General features: G+C 39.7%; 1 protein-coding gene across 1 annotated transcript in view; it reads right to left on the bottom strand.

Annotated features, from left to right (window-relative positions):
- The window catches only part of PID1 (phosphotyrosine interaction domain containing 1), a 74,650-nt gene that overhangs the window by 28,544 nt on the left and 29,051 nt on the right, over positions 1-17,055 (bottom strand). The gene's annotated exons all lie outside the window — the stretch shown is intronic.

Raw genomic sequence — 17,055 nt, 5'->3', positions numbered from 1 at the left:
TGAGCACATTTTTTTCTACTTGTCACCCGAGCAAAAGAGTGATCCAAAGGGACTGTCTGCCAATCAGCTGCAAAGATCCCAGAAACAAGAGTTCATCTCAGTCCACACTGAGTGAAGAGATTTGTGGCATTCTAGTTATGGTAGTTTTGAATCTGTGGAAGGGTTTTGATACTTTCTGAGACTACTGAGAATGTTAAAATTAAATATTTAATTACTATCAGTATTTTGTTTAGGAACTGCTCCTTAAATAAGGCAAAATTACAGTCAAGCCAACCAGGGTTTATTCATTCAGATAACTCAATAACATCATCCTGGTGCTTTGGGATGAAGCAATTCCAATTGTGATCTATGGCCACACTTAAGCCATAGCTTGGGTAAATGAAACATGAAGAAAGGAAATAAAAGGAAAGTAAAAAAAAATACTAAAAACTGAGAGTTCTAAATGTGGTTGCAATTGGTTACCCCGGTCCAAAACTGCATGCCAAAGAACACAGAGGACTGACAGCTCATGTTTGCAACCTGCATTTTCCAGCAGCCAGAATGTGTTGAAACAGGAATAATACAGGGAACCCAAAAAGAAGCTGTTCTGCACGTTTGCATTAACATACATTCATGCAGCCTGCAAACACCACTTCTTCTGGGTATATGATGGCCATTTATCCTACAAAGCAAAAATTCTCAGCAAGAGAAAAATGAAGAAAAGGCCCAAGAATAGGCACAGATGCTCTATCCATGGGCAGCTCTAGCCATGTGCACAGTGCCATATCCGTACTCCTGTCTTTGGTTATATGTAGGAGTAAAATGGAGAAAGTATTCCATATGCAACAAAAATCCATAAGTAAAAATCGTTAGTCAAAGCCATATTTTTTCTAAAAATATTCACTGTAAAAACAAATCTGTTTTATTCTGAGCATTGTTAAAACATAATGCAGTGCAAGATAAAGGAAATTAGAACAAAATCATGGAAAGTTCAGGATCTAGAAATAGCAGTGTAATTCCATTCCAGATTTTGATTCAGTTATTGCCATGGAACAACTCCAGGTTTACACCATCCTGTCAGACTACAATTTGCCACCGTATATATGAAATATTCCTCTGAGTCAGTGCAAAGAAACTCTACAAAAAACCTGAAGAACTCCAAGAATCTTTGGACAGCAAGAGAGGCTCAAAGAATCCTAAGCAAAAATATTTTGCTTTGTCCAAGCATGCACATGTGGAAAAAGTGCCTCTGAAACAACTGCAGTTTGCAAAACATCAGCACACAGAAGTGCTGAAATTACCTCTCCACCAAAAGCAAAGCATTTGCAGCTGCCATACTCTGTTCTGGTCAGATAGAAACCTGTGTGCTGCATTCCCTCCTCCTCTCCTGAACCTGGAGAGGAGAGAGAAGATAGAGTCATGACCCTTCTGCTTGCTTTTGGCTTTTCAGACCACAGTACATCAACTGCATGTCAAGAACTGAAAACTCCTCTTGACAAATGATTACTTCCACCCTGCGGCACAGGGAGTGGAAGAAGGACTGTCTCCTCCTTACTAAGGTAGCTCCAAAAGCAAGCTGTATTTTAATCAGCATTTCCTGTCCAGACAATATTTTTCACTGAGTACTGTTCTCCCCTGAAAATCTGCCCACGAAGAACTACCAAAAATTTAGTGGTTTAAAAACAGGTTTTCAGGACCATGAGATATGACCTTATAAACCTCCTGCCTCTGGCTTCGCAGTCTGTTTGGGTGCCAACCTTAGCAACAGCAGTGTTGGGCAGGGACAGACATGGAGACAAACAGCTCAGCCCTCCCAGCTGGTGCGAGCCAGGAAGAAATACCTCAAATTCTCTATAAAGCCCACAGCAGCAGCTGCCCTCAGCAGTGCACTGAGGACAGGCAGCCCCAGCCTCTCCAAGATGTGTCACTGCATGATGCTCTCAACCCTGGTACCTCAGGACTGCAATTCTGCAGTAAATGAGTGATCTCTTATACAAACTTGGAAGGTCATGACGTTTCTCTTGCTTACTGGTTTGCATGTCCAGAAGAAGAAAAGGGCACTTTCGCAGCTCTGCTCTCAGTCTGAAAGCAACATGAATGGAGAATGGACAAGCTCCAAAGGAGAGGGGCAAGGAATGGCCTAACAGCCATTTGCAAGCAATTTGTAAGAGTACAGGAGCCAACTAAAAGTCAGTAGACATGTCAGACTTGAAAGGCATATTCTGCTCAGCTCCAGTTCCTTCAGGCCCTCTCCCAACCCACACCCATGAAAGCCAACTCATGAAAAAAATGAAGCAACATGACAGTGTGGGTGCCCTTGCTGTCCATCCCTTATTAGTCCATTGATGAGAGTTATCTATAATTCAACACGCCCAGTTGACAGCAAATCAAGAAACACAGCACAAGAGAAAAGCAAAGGACACTTTCTCAAATGAGACAGACGTGCCTAATAACAGCAGTAACAAGAGGAGACTGTGTATATGTGCTCCAGGTTAACAGACTTCTCTGTGAACTTCTTCCTGCCACTATTCATACATCTGTAAGACAGGAGTACAAAATTAACCTGAAGGAAACAGTCATCTCAAAATGATGATGTCCTGTCAGTCGTCATGTAGTTGCACAGCCCTTTCCCTCTATGTGAGCACTCAACAGCTTCTCTCCTGTTCTGTATCATGTCTAAAGCACATGCATAACAGGCTCATAATTCTGTGGAAAAAATTGCTTTTGCTTCTATAAAATCCTACATGTTTTGTAGGATTCTTTGTTCACTCACTCTTCATCATCAGCTTGACTCTTTGTTGTGCTGTTTGAGCTAAGGGGGAGGAAGAGGGTGGAAGAAGAAGGTCTGGGTTTAGCTCCAATTCACCCTTTCCAGAGAAAAGAGCCTGAAAACAGTTTGAGTCCTGCTGCAATAGGTGCTGTGGAATTGACACTGCGGGAGTCCTAGAAAAAAAGTTCTTTCCAGATCAGCTTGGCAACTTAGCAGCAATATGCATCATTAAAATCCCCCCATCCTTCCACATAGTCAGTAGAGCCTCTGGTGTCTCATGTTAGGAAGCATATTATTGTCTGAATGACAGGGGGCAAAAACAGGTTTTCATCTGGGTTACTTGTTTAAACTCCTGTAATTATTCCAGCAGCACTGACTGCAAAAGTGAATGAAATACACAGTGGTGACCCCTGTTCACAGGTCTTAGAGAGAAACCAGCTGACATCAATGAAGGATCTTCTTCCCTAGTCTAATTCCCACAGACTTCTTGAAACTGCATTACTGAACTCATACACTGTTTAAAAAAGGTATGCCTGCATGTGAAAATAAAACCTTATTAAATCATTAGTCACACAGAGTCTTAGGACATGGCAGAACAACATAACTAAGTTATGTGTAGCTGTTTCATAATTGGACACTGCCTGTCATCAAAAGGTGATGCTTTGGGTCAATGCTGGATGGCCAACTTCTTCCATGCACAGCACAGGGGCCTCCACCATGCTGAATAGAGCTCCATGGCAGAGTAGGAGGACTGTCCCACCGTGTTCCCCTCGAGGGGCTGAGACAGCACACTCCTAACCCACTTGCCCACGTGGGGCAAGGGTTGTGACAGTGACTGGAGTCAAAGCCACAAGGATTATTTTTAAGTGTACGTGTTATTCACAGTCAGTGTATCTTAACTTCTCTCATCTGCATGGAATTATTGTCCCTTTAAAATTTGAAACTTGGTACATTTTATTTCAAGATGACTTTACAAGGCCTTCTATGTGATATTAATTTCAACAGCCCTCTAATATTGCACAACAGTCATATGATCCAGTGTGTGTGTTTTATGAGACAGACATGACACATGAAAATTAAAAACAGGTCCTTTGTCTGGAATACAGAGAGGAACCTCAGGGGAAAAAAAGAAAAAACAATGAGCACGCGTGCCCAGAGATCAGGGTGGAGGGAAAAGGGGAGGAAAAAACAGGATGAAACATCAGAGTCAGTTCATTCTGCCCAGAGTGAAAACAGCTTTCATCAGTATGAAAGACAATTAATTTGCATAAATTTACAGCACAATACAATAGAACTGTGCTGCTGCATTTCAGGACTGGCACTGGAAGTAAGGATTGCTATGCCTATAGAGCAGTCCTTTATTAATAATTTACAATATTTCCTTCTGCAAGCAAAACTTTGTAATTGCCTTGCATTTCAAATGACATTTTCTATATGTATTAAATCCGAGGAGAGATACAGAGAATCAGGTTTTAAACGCACAGGGTTTAACGTTTATTTTTTAACACACAATCTAAGCACTCAGTACCAACACAGAGGTGTTTCCTATAGTCGACAGTATCCTTCTACATGTTCTGCCAGTCATGGAGGATTCAGAGGTATTTCAAACATATCAGCCCTGATCTGAATGCATCTCTCATTCACACTCACCCTCCAGATTGCATGACTGAACTATTTACAAGACCACCAGCAGTTGCAGTCATTTTGGTCTGTTGAACTCTGAATATATTTGTATTGCTGTGTATGCATCATACACTATACTGGGAACAGCACAGGCAGAGCAGGACACCTCTACCTGAGGAAGAGTGCTCAGCAGACAACAGTCTGTGAGTTTTTGCAGAGGTCACAGCTGGAAAAATCTCTTTTGCTTTGTCTGGCCTGACATTACTAGCTGAGACAAAGAGGCTCCCTCTTTCAACCAAGCACACTTCCTCAGTCAAAGGGTTATAAAATTAGGTAATTTTACAAAGTTAGATAACACAGCAGGTGTTATATTTACAGCAATGTGAGCATGAACAGAAAGACCTGAGGTAATCAAATCTCATGCTTGAAGGATAAGAGGATTCATAAGATGATCACCAGCTGAGATCAGGCACAAGCTGCTTTATCCTACACCCCTTTAGACACCAAGCAATTGGCCAGGTGAAGGCCCTGTCTTTTTGTTTACTTTTCAGCTTCTCCTTCTTCAAGGCATCCACTGCTGGAGGTCAAACACAGAACAAGATGACGACCCAGGTCCATTTGTTTTACCCCATTTAAGCGAGGTGTGGATGAGACACAAATATCTCAGCACGCAGAGACAATGGGGAGACAAGCCTGGACTAGCCAAAATGCTTGTACTTCTCCATATATCTCAAACACATACCACAGGCTTACATGAAACAAAAAGCACTCCTCCAAACATGTGAATGATCCTTCACTTTTGTTCCCTCTCTCACTGGTAATATCCCTAGAGATAGTTAGTAACATTCTTGAGGTAAACATATGTTCCATTGTATGGAGATAGATTGTTTCTCAAATGAGTTCACCTCTGTGGGATTTTTTGGAACATGTAATTTTAAATTAATACCATCACATCCACATGCATTTTATGACAACCTCTCTTGAAAAACATATTTTTAAACATAGATGTTGATTTTATGAGGAACTGAATGCCAAGAAGTAAATAAGTATAAAAATATATAGCAAAAGAATAAAAACATTTCCTGTGAGTGAGAAAAGTCTTTGGAAACAAACTCCTAAGAGGCCATTTTTATAACTTCTGTTCTACAGACTACTCAGGACTTGCAACACACAGAACAACAATGGGCTATGCCTGTATGTGCAGTTACCCCAGCTGTAGTTGCAAGGGAGTATTTCCACCAGTAAACAACCACTACTGTGCCTGGTTGGCCTCTTTGCACACACAAATATCAAAAAATAAACAAATACCTCGAGAAGTATCTGATCACCATGAATTTTTAAACTGCCTTTCTCAGCTTTGCAGCTTCTTCTTTTGATACCTTTAATAAGCAATTTATCTTTGTTTCTTTTAATATCAAAAAAAAACCAGCCAAGGTCAGCAATCTGCTTGTCAAAGGTAAGCTATTTAAGGGATAAAAAAGGAAAAAAACAAACAAGAGTCATAAAATGCAGTAGTACCCTTCAGCCAAATCCAACTACTACCAATATCAAAGGAATATTCATCATGAACTTCAATTAGGAATAAAAATTGTATCTAAAACTATGGTTAAAACAAGCAGCTTCTAGACAATGATAGAGCAGGGGAACTGACTGTATGAATAGGAAAAAACGTAAGCAAATTAACTTAATTGAATCTACATTCATTGATAACCAAGATCACCATTAAAATGCTTGCTTCTTACTCTCTGCTGCTGCTAGTGCAGAATATCACAGAATGATATAGACTGGTTTTTCTCATCCCAGAAGAGCAATCAATCTCAATTCCATCTAAAGAAAATGACAGTGAAATAAATGCAATAACCAATTTTCTTCATAGTACTCTGCAAAGGGGAACAAGAGGTCACCAAGATAGTTTTATTTCTGCAGGCTTCAAAAGAAAAAAGGAAAATGATCCTTATAATGTTTGGAGTTTATTTTGGTTTTTTAAAACAAAATAAATTGGAAAATTGTTTGTTTAAGCCAAACTTTTGGAGAACTTGTTAAAGGACCATTCATAAATATGAAAGTAACATCTCCAGCCAATGCTACTTGCCCATGACAAATCTATATTGCTCACAGTCCTGCAAAAAATGTCTTGATCTGCTTTGAGGCAGGTGCCCATTTTAGTTGTCTTGAAGGATGCTAAAAATATCACCTAGTAAACTGAAATTATTCTTGTGTGGATACAATCTTTCATGTCTATATCAAGCCCCCAGGAACTATATGAAACCTGATTAAACTTTGTGCTTAAATGTAGGCAAAGGTAAATATAACATCATCTATCTTATCAAAAAAACGAAAAGAGGGGGAGAAGGGGGCAATGTCCACTTCTGTCATCCCTCCATGTTGAAGTGAAGCAGGTAAATCAATTATTCTGATTCACCTTAACTTTGGTAAAATGAAATAACTTCATTTCTCTCCACAAGGAAACCATGAGGATTTACTCATGGTACCAGTACCAGAGTACTGCTATATATCCAGTATAAACAAGCATAATCACTCTCCTAGTTTTTCTGTACAGTCTTTACAAAATAATGCAGAGATGGCCAGGGTCTGTATCCTCAATGCAAAGTCTCAAATCTAAATGCAAGAAGTGGTTGGAACAGAAGATTTGTAGGGACACGCTTTTAACACTGCAAAACCTGCAACCATCCTCACACCCATCTCCTGCCCAAACCACTGAGGGGTGTGCAAGATAACTGGACACAGGGAAAAAATCAGGGATATAGGCATTATTCACTTCATAAGGGCATCAGAACAACAGTGGCCAATACTATCTTACCCTTCTTTTAGGTTTTGAAGGGAAAGAATGAAACACTGGATAAAGTTAATATATATTATCTGTGAGGAACACATGGCGTTTTGGGGAGTTTCATTTTCTACTAAGATCCAATCTGACAATTGGGAATAGCAGCCTGAGCCATATCTTTTTTTTATATGCTGAACAAGCATCTTAAATATCTTATATACATGTTGATTATGTCAAACTGTTCCAGACATAAAAAGACCGTATAGCTTGCTTTGTGCTATACAGCAATGGCCACAATCATTTATATGATCTGGACCCTCAGCGAAAGAAATCTGAAACAGATTTCACTTGGTAGAATATGAACAATATGTTTCCTATATTACACGAAATGCAGCTGGCTTTATATGTAACACTCCTCTCATCTTGGAGGAACTTATAACCATGCTTTATATTGCAGTGGTGGGATATCAGCGCAATTCTACATGGTTAGTGCAGTTGCTGTGGAGCTATACTGCTATAAAATGGATAGAGAATTTGCTTATGCATATACAGCACTCTATTAAAAATATCTTTTAATATCTGTATAATCAGGCAGCACTTTCACCGTCACCTGACACATACACCCTAATACTTTTCATGTTATTCAGCTTGTCAGCTGTGGGAGAATTAATTGAAAAGATAGCCCTGAGACGTGAACCAACACACCAGCTTAACCAAACGCGAGGGTTAAACCACAGGGCATCTCCAGCTCATTCACAATGATGATCCTCATTTATACCTCCTGTCAGCTGCAAATAAAGAAACACTCTTTATACCTTGAGGCTACAGTCAGGCATGACTACAGAATAATTTGTCTATATACTGTCTGATTTCAACAGCAGCAATGAGATACTAGGCAACTAGGCAGTTTTTTCCTATTAATTCCCCGCTCCCCTTTCAACAACCTTCCTGAGTAGGAAAAAAATTTGTACAAGTCCTCATCACCCTGGAATCTTATAGAGAAAGGCTCTGTACTTTAGGGATGACATTTCTGACACCTCCCTCTCAACTACAGCCTGCACTCTCTCACACTTCCTTCCCACCCCACATGTGACATGGACTGAGCAAGACACCGAACTCTCATCCAAGGGTCAGATCACACCACTGAGAAACTACTGGGTTAGCCACATATTTGCATGTTTTAATTGCACTTTCTTGGCCTTTAAAGACTACGATGGAAAACAGACAGCAGCTTGTTTTAAGTGGGTGCACACTTCAGAGAAAGTAGTGAAGGACATTTGCTCATTTTACACACTGGGTCAAATTTGGCACGCCTGCATTTTTGCACAGTCATGCTCTTAGAAGAAGAAAGCATTTATTAAAAAAAACAAACAAACAAAATAATCCAGTCTCTCTTTTTTCTTGAGAAGGCAGCAAGGCTTTCTCTCATGTACTATGAAATGTCACTCTTTGTCTATGCACTTATACAAGAACACCAACAATTCACTTGAAGTAGAGAAGTCAATTAATATACAAATTACTTAATCCTTTGTAGCTGTCCTTCACGTAATAAACAAATCTTATGTCTATCCTCTACACTGTTTAAAGGATGTTCTAAAATGTACTACATAACCATAGCTGTAATTTTTATGTTTTATTTTAGGTTCCCTTCTGAGAGAAGGTAGTGCTGCCTTGCAAAGACAGATAGGATGGGACAGAACTGATTTGCTCTGCAGCTACAGATTAGTCACTTAAACCTCCCCGATTTCCAGTCTGCCCATGTGTATAATGGTGCAGCTCTACCCAGGATTGTTAGAAGGATTAACTAAGTGACACTGAAAGGCTTTGAGACCTGCTCAGTGAAAATTATTTCTATAAAAGTGCATATGCATAAAGTGCTAATCGATGCCAGCTGGCCTTTCATCCTGGGCAGCAAAACCAGCTTCCTACCACACACATTTCCTTTAGTGGGCACCAGCGGCATATTTTTTCCTTTCTAAATTCCTGGGGTTTGCCTTAAAACACACAAACCATTTGATTTTCAGGAATAGTGCATTATGAGATTGATGCAATAATGTATTTCAGCGATTACCTTGATTAACCCTGCACAGGCAATAAGTGTAAACATTGTAACACCCTTCAAACTGAGAAATGAGCCCTATTTGCAGTGCACAGCTCTAGATTCAGCAATTTACATCTTAGAGAGTCTGCAGTGTCCTGTTCATTTCCTATACAAACCTGACAATCGATTTACAATGGTCCTTGAAACGAAGCAGAAAGCTGCTGTTCCTGGACTGACCTTATATGACAAGGCAGCGTGAAATAAAGATATATAAGTAATTATTTTTCATTTGATTTTCCCTCTGTGCTGCAAGCAACCGTGTTTTCTGGAGCCCCTCCCTCAGCTGCAGAAACTTGGATGTGCTCCACCTGTTTATGTTTGCTGATAGACGCCAGAGGAATTTTCACTTCATCTGTTTTACAGATGCTCAGACTCTTTTCTCAAGACACATCATACAAAAATGTCTCCAAAATAATTAGCAGGATTTTAGTCGGCATGACTGTGATGGCTGCATGTAAGGTAAAGCTCAGACAGCTCTTAAGAAATTGAAGCTCTGGAATGAGTGTCTGGGACCTTAACAGCACTCATTTAAATCTTACTGCATGACACATTTATAGTTTTTCATGTAGTCAAAAGGGCAAAGGGGTTGGTATGCAGAAAGCTGCTACAATGTGAGAAACATCATGAACTTCTCTAACCTCTTGTACTTATACGGACATGAAGGTAATTGCTAACAGAGAACAAACATGCAACCTAACTCAAGGAGGGGGGAAAATTACAGAAATATCTCTATAATCATCATCTCTATGTCTCACTTCAAAATCAAACTCATTGTCTTACTGAGGAGTTAATTGGAAAAAAATAATACCATAAAATATGTTGCAAAGTAGTATTATAATTTTTAATTGAAAGATGCCCCTCCTTTGGCCATTTGCCTCACAGTGCAAATGTCAAGTGGGGCTCTTAACCATCCCAAGCCTGCCCTTCACCTGTCCCCAGCAAGGCCCCCATCAGCCAGTCGTCCCATACAGAGCCACAGGCAGAAGATGACAACTTGACTGCAAAATGAGGGCAGGCTAACAAATCCAAAGAGACAGCAAGAGTGCCTCATGATGATTCACAAGGCTCACTCTACCAAGTCCAGGTGATAAATTATCTAAACTTCTGTGGTTGCACACTAGACTCTCAGAGAAATCCCACCACATGTTTTCCTGGCCAGCTCTTATTTAGTGCCCCACGAACAAAACCATACAAAAGGACCACATTTGGACCTTAGGTAAACACGTACAAGAGCATTCTGTGGTGCAACACAGCAGTGTCAGGCAGCCGCAGCCGTGCCCAAGGCAGTCAGGGCTGGGTGGGCAGTCACATCAGTGAGTTCCTTGGAGGCTGTAACCACTCAAAGAAACTCCACGAGAGGCCACACAGCACCACCCAGCCAAGTAATGCTCAGCAGCTGCTGTGGTGCCATTCAGGCCCCTTGCCCCCAGTGGCAGCCAGGCTGGGAGCTGGGATGCAGAGACATGCACAACCACAGCGGTGGAACAGCATGGAGCTGTCACTGGAGATGTGCCTCCCACTCCAGCCAACACTCACCCAATGCCCGTGTTAAACCCCCCTTCAGAGCACAGCTACAGCAATAGTCATACACCAGTCCTTTGTTTGGGGACAAATTCCACCCTGAAGACACACTGTCTGCATAAAATTGATAACATTGAACAAAAATCTATATACACAGATTAGGAAAGCCTTGCAGAACAAAAACCTTAGAGTGGCTCATCAGTAAGTCACTGGTAATTAAAGTTATTCAGTTTATGCTAAGTATAAGAAAGTGCTGTAAACTGTTCCAAACTTAAATTATATATACAATATATTTCTTAGATGTATATCTCTCTTAGATATATTTCCCACTTGAGAAGGCAGAGTGACACCATTTATTTGGCCTTGTATGAAGACCTTCAAATGCAACTTGAGGCAAAGCTCTGGGGTGAAAACACACCTTTCTTTAAATCATTATAAGCTGTTTCATAAAAATAATTTCAAGAACTGCTTAATATTTTTAGCATTTCTGCCTAATAACAAATGACAAACAGCACTAGTTCCCATATGTTGTACTCAATTACTTTGATTTCATTAACAGACTACTTTCAATCATTAGGAATTCTAAGCCACATGCCAAACTAGAAGGCCAATTTCTTAGATGATATAACTTAACATGGCAGTTCAGTCGAAGAAAGCACGCCAATTTATACCATTGCAAAGCCAGCTCAAGAACTGCATCCCATTAACGATGATTCCCATAGGGATTCTGACCACTGTGGTTACAAATAGCTGACAAAGCTGAAGTGCATTATTGCACTATTTGTAAGAATGAGTCAGACATCAGCACAAGGCAATTATTCCCAGCCTACAAATAATTCAGTCAAAAAAGGGGCTTCTATAAAGAACTGGAACCAATCTGTTTTCTGCCCATCCTGTCCCAGAAGATACTCAGAATCAACTTCAATGACATTCTCAAAATAATCACAACACACATGCATTATCTTACCTTATTTCATTTTGTATTTTCCTTATCATCTCTCTCAACTTACTACTCAACTATACCAGGCTTTACAAAGATCCTTCTCTAATCTTGGAGATATTAATTTAATTTTGTTTCTGGCTTAAAGTTTTCTTTTCCTCCTCCTATTTTCTCTCTGCTATTGAAAAATAAATTGGGGGACAGGGGAAACACACAACAAATAGTACAATAAAACAAGTTCCTGAGGATGAAAAAAATCCCACTGAATAACGACTCATTCACAAATCTTTCTCAGCAAACAGTTCAACAAATCTTCAGTGAACTTTCTAAAGTGAAGTTATAAAAATATTTTCAACTTGCTCTTCTTCCAAAATTTTCTCATTTAAGTTAAAGTAGCTTCCTTCTACTTTAAATGTTTGTGTATGGGCATCTATTAAATGTAAGATCATCTACATCCCAAGTTTGGGATTATAAAGTGCAGGTCACTGCCATGCCATTTAAATCTTGAGAGCACTTTAATCAGAAGACCATGTCATCATGGCTTTAGAGGTGAAAAAAACCTGAAGAACATAATGAATTAAGACCATCTCTTAGCTGATAACTCAGTAATTATTTTTCCTCAGTGTGCTATGCTCTAGCAATCAGAAAGCATCCCTGATATCTAACAGGCAAATGAACACCAGCTTTCAAAAAGAGATAGACCATACCCTTGGTGGGTATCAAACAGTATTCTGTTCCATCAAAGTTAACAGGACACTACCAATGCAACATTAGTTTTTCATTTACTGATAAAACATGATAAACTTAATTCCAAATTTACATTGCTGCAAAATTCAGTTTCTTCCTTCTGTGGCAATGTGTATCATTTAACAGGGTCTTGCTGTGAAATTACTATAAGTGAGTACCAGAGATTCTTGGGTTAGTAGTACAAGGGAAGTTCTTAACTGAGGAGTACTCACTCATTTTCCAAACCAGACTGTAAACTTTAAAATTTATCTGTCTCCTTTCTTAAAGAAAAAAAACAAACAAACAAAAAACCACCCTCATACTTCTGTTGCAGATGCAACCTAGAATCACACAGAAGAAAGCTTACTGAATTTCCACAAGCCTGAAATCAAATATTCCCTATAGTTTACAATAAATCAGCAATAGATAACATACACCAACCCTTAAAGTTGCCCAGAAGCATTGTAATGGTTATTGTTATGAACTTTTAATTAACTATCAAAAAAGAAGATCCTTTAATGAAATAAAAAAAGATGTTATTAGTCTCAGACGCTGACATTCAACCCCCGGAATGGAAAAATTTCTTTCATTTTCTGAGCTAATGTATTTATACATCACATTACATTGCAGACTATACTGCAACAGTACAAGGATTACTTCTGGGACCAGCTGAAACAGAGGTGGCACAGAGAACCTTCTTTTCTCTGATGAAATAATGTATTTTTGACTGCAACATTAATCTACATTCCAGCAGCCTGTGCACATATGAACATAGCCAATGGTACCTCATCTACAGAAGAATGGATGTGTAATCCAATTTCAGCCTCCTTCTTTGCCAACATCATTTGCTCCAGTGGGAAGCTTTCAGCACACAGGATTGGCCCCAAAATAAGAACTGCAGGGTTTGGGCACAGTACAGCTGTAAGCAGAGATTACAAATTCCCAAGAAGGCTCATGTTGGCTCAGACTAGCCTGAGCAGTGGGTACCCAGTGCCAAATGCAAATTTTGCAGTATTCTAATGGAAATCAAAGAAACAATATCCATGGCTTCAGGGGAAGAGCCACACAGAATACCTTCACAGAATAAGCACACATGTCTTTGTTGTGAAAAAGCACAAGAAAAAAGATCTGCTACCACCTCTCCCAGCACATTTCACATGCAACAATACCAGGGAGCAACAGCCACAGAATCAGAAGTTCTTTGATTTTGTTGAGGAATAACTTCATGTGCTATGAAGGAAGGGTGCCTCCTCCTCCTGGGAGTCAGCTCACAGCAAGGTCTGTATTCCCCAAGGGCCAGGGACAAGCACTGGCTTCCCTGTGCTCTCCAGCAACACAAATCACAGCTCCATCCCTACACTGCGACAGCTGCACCAAGATGGAAATATTTCTCAAGGACACCCTAGAACAAAACAATTGACAGTGACTGCAGCATCTGCTCGGCGTAACCAACATAATAAATTTCAATCTAATTTTAATTTTTATGTGTCTAAAGCTATTAGGCCTTAGATATTTGAACCTTATTATGGAAGCAATTAGCTCCTGTGACCAGAAGGCTTTGCCTCAGCAATTGTGATGAGCACAATATTTTCTACAGCATAAATAATAAATACCCTGACACATCTGTAACTATCTAGGACCTTACAATTGCCACTGTGCTTCATACTGGTATCCTGGCTTTGTGCCAGACCACAAAAGCTAGAAGTTATTGGCATACATTATATGACATTGTATATTTGTGTAATTGAAGATTATCTCCTAAAGTATTCTGTAAATTTAGAATTTCAAACTTTAAATATTTCCTGCTGTAAAGAGATTAAAATAGTTTTGAATATTTAAATATTCTTTCAGAGAAAACTATTTTGGTATGTTATCTCCTACAAAGACAGCTATAATTAAACAACAGTTCCAAGTACCCTGGAAAAGTGGTATTTCTAGAACTGACAAAAAACCTTCCATTTGTGTTTCAAGATACCGAAGTATTCCATGGAGTTTAATGCATCAAAGGAATTTCATTAATATATATTGCTTTTTAGTACCTTCATTCAATGCATTACTACTTAATAGAAGCATGTATTTTAATTCTCAGCATCTTTTTCAGTTTTCCCCTATAGTGTATTCTATCCTCAGCATAGTGTGCCCACACCAAAGCCTTCCCCTGAGCTTTGGTGAGCTGATCTGACCTCTGCAAACAGGGCTGCTGGCACAGAACAGCAGCTGAACAGCAGGGGACAACAGAGCTGTTTAGAAGGTGTTCAGGGATCTTTCTGGTTGAGAAATACTACAGAAGTACAAATGATACACAGTAAAGAGCAACTGAGCATTCACCAGCACACAGTGCCTGGTTCCTCAGTACCTCTCAAGTTTCCCAGTTGCTTTTACAAGCAAGGGCGGAAATTCAGAAACAGACAGTGCTCATTCTCCACCAAGCCACAGGAAGGATTTTTAATTCCTATATGGTGGCATTTTACACTGTGCTCTTTGAATGCCAGTCACTCTCTCCTCCATAACTAAACGAAACACAAATGGTTTAATGCCTTTTTTTACATTAAGAGGTTTGATTTAGGTTACCTCTACTGATAAGCACCATTTGCTAACAAAATTAAGGGTTGATCATTTCCAATTCAAGCTTTTGTTGAATCAAAGACAACTAATAATGTCAAAGCTCTGAAGCTAAAGGAAGTGCTAGATTCCAACCAAAGGGATTTCTGTTTAGGTTAAAAACTTTTTCCCAGGCTCCATATCATGCATTGACACCCATTTTTTTTTTCACTGGGACACACTGCATCCACTACATGGACATAACTACAGAAATAAGAAGAAATGTAAGGTACACAATGGTTGTGTAAGCAATACAATACATGCACCAAGGGGAGCAAAGCACAACATGCTAATAGATACTATGATTTTTCGTATCTTTACATTTTCGAGGGAGTTGTGTTGTTTAGGGGTTATTTTCTGCAGTTTACTGCCAAGCAAAACGGGCTTGGACACACATATATCTGAGCAAAGTCTGGCTTACCTGGTGCAACATTTCTGCTCCCATTTCTTCAAGCAAGACAAAGCAGTGTTGGGAACTCCACATGCAAAGTCTGGGACTCCAAGCCTTGTTCTGAGGAACAACTGAGGAGAATTGCTTAACACTAATTGTCAGGTCCTGGTGGGAGATCTCTCTTCCCAGGGGACAGGTCTGCAGGGGCCACAATAACTGGAAAGCTTCCCGTTCAGTCCAAGGATCAGGGGACACAATCCTCTGGTCCTGGGATGGGGCACACACACACAAACTATTTTCATTGCACACATCTCTATGAAACCCAATTCATTCCCTAATTTTCCTGACAAAATGTCCAGCTCCCTTCCTCTTGAGGTAATCCTAAAGGGAACCACAGGGAGAAGATCTTGCACCCAGAGTATCTTTGGCCACAAAGATACAGGGCAGCTCCCAGAAATCCCTCTGTCCTCCCTGTCACCAGTGCTCTCCTCGCAAGGTGATGGTCTTATTCCTTTTATGGAACTCTTTGAAATGGTTTCAGACACATTTTCATAAAGAAAATCAAAAAGTAAACGGAAATAGGCAAAACTGTTTTCCTTTAATTAATATACAAATATTCAGAGCAGTTACTTCACCACATGCAGAAAACACATATACTTTCTCCTATAAAAGATAGTTAAAGCAGAAACATGAAGCTGACTACAATACATGATCATTTTTAGATGGGATGTAAGAACTTCCTGAATAACAAAATGCCCTTTACTTGAACCATGGCTTGAAAAATGTCACCAGTGCAAATGCTAAGAAAAAAACAAATACCATCAACATATCTGACAGAACATAGGACATAACTTCCACTGCTCTCAGCATACATTATTCTTATAATGCCACTTGACCAGTAAGTAAATAAAATTATGCCAAAATACATCCAATACAGCAAAACTGAACACTGTAAAAGATCCTATTTAAAGGAGGTTCAGTTAAATATTAATTCAATTGCTTTACCCAATTTATATTCTCCACCTAAGACTCCTGGACTTCAGGAAATGAAGCATTACGATGCTTTTAACAATATTCTGCACTTGCATCTACCCTTCGTGTTTCTATTAGCTCCTCTGCACACATTTAAGGTATAAACTCTCACTGATATAAATGGGCTTTCCATGCATGAAATTAAAAGAAATCATATGCAAGAGAGACTCTCTCTGAAGCTGAGAGCAGCCAGTGCCAAGCCCTGTGCAGTGTGTGCTGCCTGAGGGCTCTGTTGTCAGCATGGCTCACCCCACCGTGCTCACAGTGGAGCCCATGGCAAAGCTCTCATCAGCTTCAGAGGTGCAAGGCAGCACCTCACCATCCATACAATCATGTTTGGAAAGGAATGAGCACATGCAACTCTCCATTTTCAACACTGGAACAACATTCGACCAATACAGTCACGTGCAAGATTTCTGCAAGCATTTTACTCTTCCACAACTTCAGGATTTATTTTTTTTTTCATTTCTGTAACACTACACAAAGAAAAATTAAATAACATACTTCATCTTCATAGCATACTTGTTGGGGCATTAGTTTCACCTTTGGAAATCGTGTCATTTGAGTGTCTGTATCTCTCACC

This window comes from Manacus vitellinus, unplaced genomic scaffold, assembly GCF_001715985.3.
Source record: "Manacus vitellinus isolate BGI_N305 unplaced genomic scaffold, ASM171598v3 scaffold_29_pilon, whole genome shotgun sequence".
NCBI classification, from domain to species: Eukaryota; Metazoa; Chordata; class Aves; order Passeriformes; family Pipridae; genus Manacus; species Manacus vitellinus.
The sequence above is the reverse complement of the archived record's forward strand: the minus strand, read 5'-3'. Positions and strand labels throughout refer to the sequence as shown.